Here is a 6567-nt window from a genome sequence, read left to right on the forward strand (position 1 = left end):
TAACCCCATGTCCTGAACCTCTGCACCTCCTGGAAGCACGCTTCTCAGATCTCTGACCTCATCTTCTATTCTCCGGGCTCACATTCATCACCGCTCTGCTACTACTGAAAATAAGTTAAAAGTACAACAAAGATCTCTTTAAAAAGTTCTCTGGGGGTACCTGGGTGGCTCAGTCTGTTAAGCATCCAATTTCAGCTCAGGTCATGGTCTCATGGCTCAGGAGTTCGAGCCCCGCGTCTGGGCTCTGTGCTGACAGCTGGCAGCCTGGAGCCTGCGTCGGATTCTGTGTCTCCCTCTCTCTCTGCCCCTCCCCCACTCACATTCTGTCTCTCTCTGTCTCAAAAATAAAAATAAACAGGGGCGCCTGGGTGGCGCAGTTGGTTAAGCGTCCGATTTCAGCTCAGGTCATGATCTCACGGTTCGTGGGTTCGAGCCCCGTGTTGGGCTCTGTGCTGACAGCTCAGAGCCTGGAGCCTGTTTCATATCCTCTCTCTCTGACCCTCCCCTGCTCACGCTGCCTCTCTCTCTCTCTCTCTCTCAGAAATAAATAAAAACATTTAAAAAAAATTTTTTTTAAGTTCTTGGAACTTTGTGGCAGGGCCGAAAACAGATGAAGTCTTTCAGTTATGGGGGCTCCTCTACTTACAAGCAGAATATTGCTGGGTCCGTGTTCTGCCGAGTCTAAGTGACAGAATCCATGTGACCCTATAGACCCCTTGGTGTAAATGTCACCTTCACTTCCTTTCCTGACCTCATCCTGTACCTCCCCTTCCTCCATGCTTTTGAATCTGCCATTGCTTTGATATTTATCCAAAATGAGGAATTTAATGATCATAAATACTTCGGAAACACGCACAAACCAGAGCAAAGTGCAGTGGAACCAGGGGGCCGATTACGGTGTCTTTGGGAACAAATCTGGCTTAAAGATGGGTTCTACCCAGAAATGGACTTTTTAGTTTTTTGGGTTGGTTTTTTTTTTTTTTAAGTTTATTTATTTGGAGGGAGAAAGCNCAAATTTGGCTTTGTCTGAGAAACATCATACGGTCCAGCAACCTCAGGTCTGCTTTCCTACAGATCAGTAACTGGCAAGGGCAGAACCTTGGCAGTTGTCTCCAGGCGGGGCTCGGACCTCCCCGATGACCGCAGCCCACTTGCTGCCGGCTCCCAGATTCCGCCACCAAGTATCTGCAGCCCTGGGTCTTCCTACTTTTTTGTTCGTTGCATCCGGCCTTCAGCCTCCCGTTAGACTGGAGCACGAGGGGCCCCTGCTTTGGGTCCCTCACTGTTGAGCCTCTGACTGTAAAATACACGAAATATTTATTAAACATCATGGCAAATCTGTCCCCCAGCGTCGGTCCTCAGGGGTGACACCGTGACTCCGGGGCACCAGTCCACGGTCATGGCTAACGCCCTTCAGACCCCAGAGAAGCCCTTCTCCACACCTCTGGTCCCACATCTGCAACACACAGGACACTGGCTTCTGAATGCTCGTGCTGCTGCCAACATGACAGACCCTGCCCCGCGGTGCAGGGAGGACTCGAGCAACGGAAGCGCTGAGGAGAGAGCGAAGAGATGGAACGAACTAGAAGCTCCTGGTGTAGCATAAGCCCGTCAGGCACACGTGCGGCGGGTCTCCCCAGCAACACCAGAGCATCCCTTTCTTCTCATTGTCTGAGTTCATTGTGCCATGTGCTTGCCCAGAGCCCGCGACCAGTGCCAGTTGCATATGGCGGCCAAGGAACATTCCGTCATATTAAACAATTCGTATTCCTCTTAAATTTGCTTATGTATTAGACTTGACGAACATGCTTAGAGTCTTGACATTGCCATCTAGATGAGCACTGAATGCCGGACTTGAACGTTTTATTGTTGGGGCGCCCGGGCAGCTCAGGTTACGTGACCAACTCTTGACTCAGTTCAGGTCATGATCTCATGGTTCGTGAGTTCGAGCCTCATGTCGGGCTCTGCACTGACAGAGTGGAGCCTGCTTGGGATTCTCTGTCTTTCCCCCTCTCTGTCCCTCCCCTGTTCATTCTCTCTCTCTCTGTGTCTCTCAAATAAAAAACTTTTTAAAAGAGGTTTCATCTTTATAACGTATTTAGGGGGATTTAGCTAAAGCTTTTATATATATGTACATTTTAGTTTTGTTTAAATAAAGCTGGATGAAGCTGGATACCAATCATCATTTTACCTTTCCATCTTAAATGATTTTGAATATTTTGGGAGAAAAATATTTTTAAATATTTAAGAAGTATTTGTTTTTTTAACATTTAATGTTTTAAAGAATGTAAGCTCAAATTTTCTTATCCTTTAAATATAGTTGTATTTGATTATTTTTTCATCCTTTACATGATTATTGTCAATAGCAAGAGTCAACAAATGACAGGATTTTATTTCTAAAAGCCTAATGCCTCTGTTTAGCTATATTTAGTCCATAATGGCTAAGAATGGCTTTTGTGTTTTTTAAGCTTTTTTTTTTAATGTTTATTTTTGAGAGAGAGAGACAGAGCATGAGCGGGGGAAGGGCAGAGACAGAAGGTAGCACAGAATCCAAAGCAGGCTCCAGGCTCTGAGCTGTCAGCACAGAGCCCAGTGCAAGGCTTGAACCCACAAACCAAGAGATCACGACCTGAGCAGAAGTCAGATGCTTACCTGACTGAGTCACCCAGACACCCCGGTATTTTTAAAGATTTATAAAACAGGGGCGCCTGGGTGTCTCATTAAGTTAAGCATCCATCCGAATCTTGATTTTTGCTCAGGTCATGATCTCAACGGTTTGTGAGATCAAGTCATGTATTAGGCTCTACACTGCCTGCTTGGGATTCTCTTTCTCTCTCTTTCTCCCTCTCTGCCCCTCCCCCACTCACATTTTCTCTCTCTCTCCTCTCTCTCTCTCTCTCTCTCAATTAATGAAAAACATTTTAAAAAATCTTTAAAGATTTGTAAGATAGAAAAGAACATATGAGAGAGATCTTATATAGACTGCAAAGCCTTAAACACTCTCTGGCTCTTTACATTGTTGGGATGAGCACTAGGTGTTATATGTAAGCCAATTTGACAATAGATTACATTTAAAAAAATAAAACTCTCTGGCTTTTTACAAACATATTTTGTCAACCTCTGGTCAACAGAATATAAATTATGTAAAACCTTGAGTGTAGGGGCTCCTGCCTGGCTCAGTTGGTAGAGCACGTGACTCTTGATCTTGGGGTCATGAATTCGAGTCCCGTGTTGGGTGGAGAGATTACACAAAACAAAAACAAACAAAAAACCCTTGGCTATAACTACATACTTCATGATTTCATTGAAATGCAAGCAGCAAAAAGAAAGGGGATATATAATCATTATCAGAAAATATAATAATATAGGACAAGTAATTATGAGTTCTGTTTGTGACTCATTAGAGTAATATCAGAGGCCCAACCACAGAACACCCAGATGTGCAATAATAAGGAAATTCTCTCATCCTTGATAGTTTTGTGACTTTCAGTAACTTTATGCAAGCTTTGCTTTGTCATTGTGAATATACTCGTCAACATAAGAGGATTCGATGATTTATTTAAAATTTGTTTAGATTTATTTATGACTTTGCGGGCCGTGGCTGAGATCTGCCGGTCCACTTGGCTCTAACCCTTGAATGCATTTGAGTTTGGGTCTTGCCTTAGCCTAAAAATTTTTAAGAGTCGAGACAGAGCCTGTGTCTATCGCCCTCTGTTGGCGTCGGGTAGAGTTACCACACTTTTGCCTCTGGAGTTCCTTCAAATCAAGAAAAGATCTGAACTGAACCTTCATAACTAGAAGAGTTTCTGGACTCTGTATTTCTGGGCTCTGGTTACATAATCATTTAAAAATAAAGCAACAGGGGCACCTGGGAGGCTCAGGTGGTTAAGTGTCCGGCTCTTGATCTCAGCTTAAGTCATGAGCTCGTGGTTTTGTGAGTTCAAACCCCATATCCCGCTCTGTGCTGGTGGTGCAGAGCCTCCTTCAGATTCTCTCTCCCTGTCTCTATGCCCTTCCCCCACTCGTGCTCTCTCTCAAAATAAATAAACATTTGAAAAAAATCAACAAAAGTGCTTTAGGACGCAACATTTTTATCCACCGCCACCCCCACCCCACCCCCCGCAGAGTCATTCTGGTCAAAGTCTATATTTGTTTTTACTTATTGCCATCCTATGTTGCAAAGATTTGGGGCCAATGTGTCCATTCGATCTTCTCAGACCTTTTTATTGATTATTGATAATATTTATTGATGACTGATAAGGAGACCTAGCTTCCAGTGACTGGGTGGAGGAAAGCACACACAAGGCAGAGTGGGAAGCCAGTGATGTTCCCAAAGAAAGACTCAGCCCCCTTGCAGGAAGCAAAATAAGGGTAGAGGGGGAGAAGGGGGAGGAGGGGAGGAGGGAGAGGGAGGAGGGGAGCTGAGAGAGCAAAGAAGGAGAGGGACGCAGCTTCTGGGACTCCGACCCCCACTGAGTTCTTATCAGCCGCCGCCTCCTAAGTGCCTCACTCCAGCCGGGCTTTCACCTGGGACCCCAGTTACTTTCTTTCCTGGTGAAAACAAGAGTTGCTACTTTTTTTTTTTTTTTTTCTAGGAGAGAGAGAGAGCGTGAGCAGGGGAGGGTCAGAGAGAGAGGGAGTCACAGACTGAAACAGGCTCCAGGCTCCGAGCTGGCAGTCAGCACAGAGCCCGACGCGGGGCTCGAACCCACGAACCGCGAGATCATGACCCAAGCGAAAGTCGGACGCTTAACTGACTAAGCCACCCAGGCGCCCCAAGAGTTGCTACTTTTAAGGGTAAGCCTTGGCGCACTGGAGCCTGGGGCTCCTGTTCTTGCAGCACAGCTGATGGGCCCCCATGTCCAGGGGCCGCGCGAGTCACAGGTCACATCCCCCTCCTGAGAGCAGAGGGACCACTCTTCCCCAGAGCCTCACCTGGAAACGTTCGCAGTCCATTCTGCTCTCTCCTTGCAGCTCTGAGAGTTTCTTTAAGCGGCAGCAAGGTAGCTCTTGACCCGGGTGCCCGGGTGGCTCAGTCAGTTAACTGATCTTGTGACTCAGTTCATGATCTCACAGTTCACGAGTTCGAGCCCCGTGTCAGGCTCGGTGCTGACAGCTCAGAGCCTGGAGCCTGCTTCAGATTCTGTCTCCCGCTCCCTCTGGCCCTCCCCCACTTGCACGCTCGCTCGTGCACTTGTGCTCGCGCTCTCTCTCTCTCTCTCTCTCAAAAATAAGTAAACGTTGAAAGAGGAAGAAAGCCCTTAGCAAGTACAGGTCGGGAAGCTGTGAGGCATGCACAGAAGAAGATCTGGAGTCGTTCTTAGGTGATTTGCTGGACGGTTTCCAGAAGGCAGATTGCCTGTTCCCAGGCGCAGCCTTGCCCTGCGCCTTTCAGTTTCATACCTTTTGAGAATCTCGACCATAATCAGAGAACTAATTTACGTAGTTCCAGGTTTTTTACTTCTGAGTGTTCCTTTTTTTTTTTTAAACTTTTAGTGTTTGTTTATTATTTTTTTAAAATGTTTTTTATTTATTTCTAGGAAAGAAAGAGACAGTGTGAGCAGGGGAGGTCAGAGAGAGAGGGAGTCACAGACTGAAACAGGCTCCAGGCTCCGAGCTGGCAGTCAGCACAGAGCCCGACGCGGGGCTCGAACCCACGAACCGCGAGATCATGACCTAAGCGAAAGTCGGACGCTCAACCGACTAAGCCACCCAGGCGCCCCAGTGTTTGTTTATTTTTGAGAGAGAGAGAGAGAGAGCGCGCGCGCGCACACGCAAGCGAGCTAGCATGGGCGGGGGAAGGGCGGAGAGAGAAGAGACGCAGAATCCTTTGAAGGCTCCTGGCTCTGAGCTGCAGTACAGAGCCCCACACGGGGCTTGAACCCACAAATGGGGGATCATGACCTGGGCCGAAGTGAGACCCTTAACCAACTGAGCCACTCAGGCGCCTCCTGAGTGTGCCTTTAAAGGTTGAACCAACAAGAGCCAAAAGAGACAAAAATTTTAAAAAATAAAGAACGAAAGGAAATATGAATAAATGGAAAACGATTTCCATTTTTGTAGGGGAGAATAAGTTTAATTCTTCAAAATCACTTTTGGGGCTCCTGGGAGGCTCAGTCAGTTAAGCATCCAACTCTTGATTTTGGCTCAGGTTATGATCTCACAGCTTGTGAGTTCGAGCCCGAGTCAGGCTTTGCACTGACAGTGTGGAAGCTGCTTGGGATGCTTCCTCGCGCGCATGCGCTCGCGCTCTCTCTCTCTCTCTCTCTCTCTCTCTCTCTCTCTCTCTCTTTCTCTCTGTCCCTACCCTGCTCCTGCCCTAGAAATTAATTAATAATAAACAAGCAAACAAACAAATTATTCAGGGGCACCTGAGTGGCTCAGTCAGTTAAGCAGTTAAGTGTCCTACTTCAGCTCAGGTCATGATCCCACGGTTCGTGGGTTCGAGCCCCGCGTTGGACTCTGTGCTGACAGCTCAGAGCCTGGAGCCTGCTTTGGATTCTGTGTCTCCCTTTCTCTCTGCCCCTCCCCCGCTCATGCTCTGTCTCTCTCCTTCAAAAATAAACA

At 47.1% G+C, this 6567-nt stretch overlaps 1 long non-coding RNA gene across 1 annotated transcript; it reads right to left on the minus strand.

The window, feature by feature from the left end:
* Window positions 1-1005: 1005 nt before the first annotated feature.
* On the minus strand, window positions 1006-5129 carry LOC144243267 (uncharacterized). The gene is made up of 2 exons (XR_013338596.1): window positions 4936-5129; window positions 1006-1297 (listed from the first exon to the last, which is right to left on the minus strand). It is a non-coding gene; the product is annotated as an uncharacterized LOC144243267 (long non-coding RNA).
* Between the last annotated feature and the right edge of the window lie 1438 nt (window positions 5130-6567).

This window comes from Crocuta crocuta, unplaced genomic scaffold (genome assembly GCF_008692635.1).
Source record: "Crocuta crocuta isolate KB4526 unplaced genomic scaffold, BGI_CrCroc_1.0 scaffold27, whole genome shotgun sequence".
In the NCBI taxonomy this organism is placed as follows: Eukaryota; Metazoa; Chordata; class Mammalia; order Carnivora; family Hyaenidae; genus Crocuta; species Crocuta crocuta.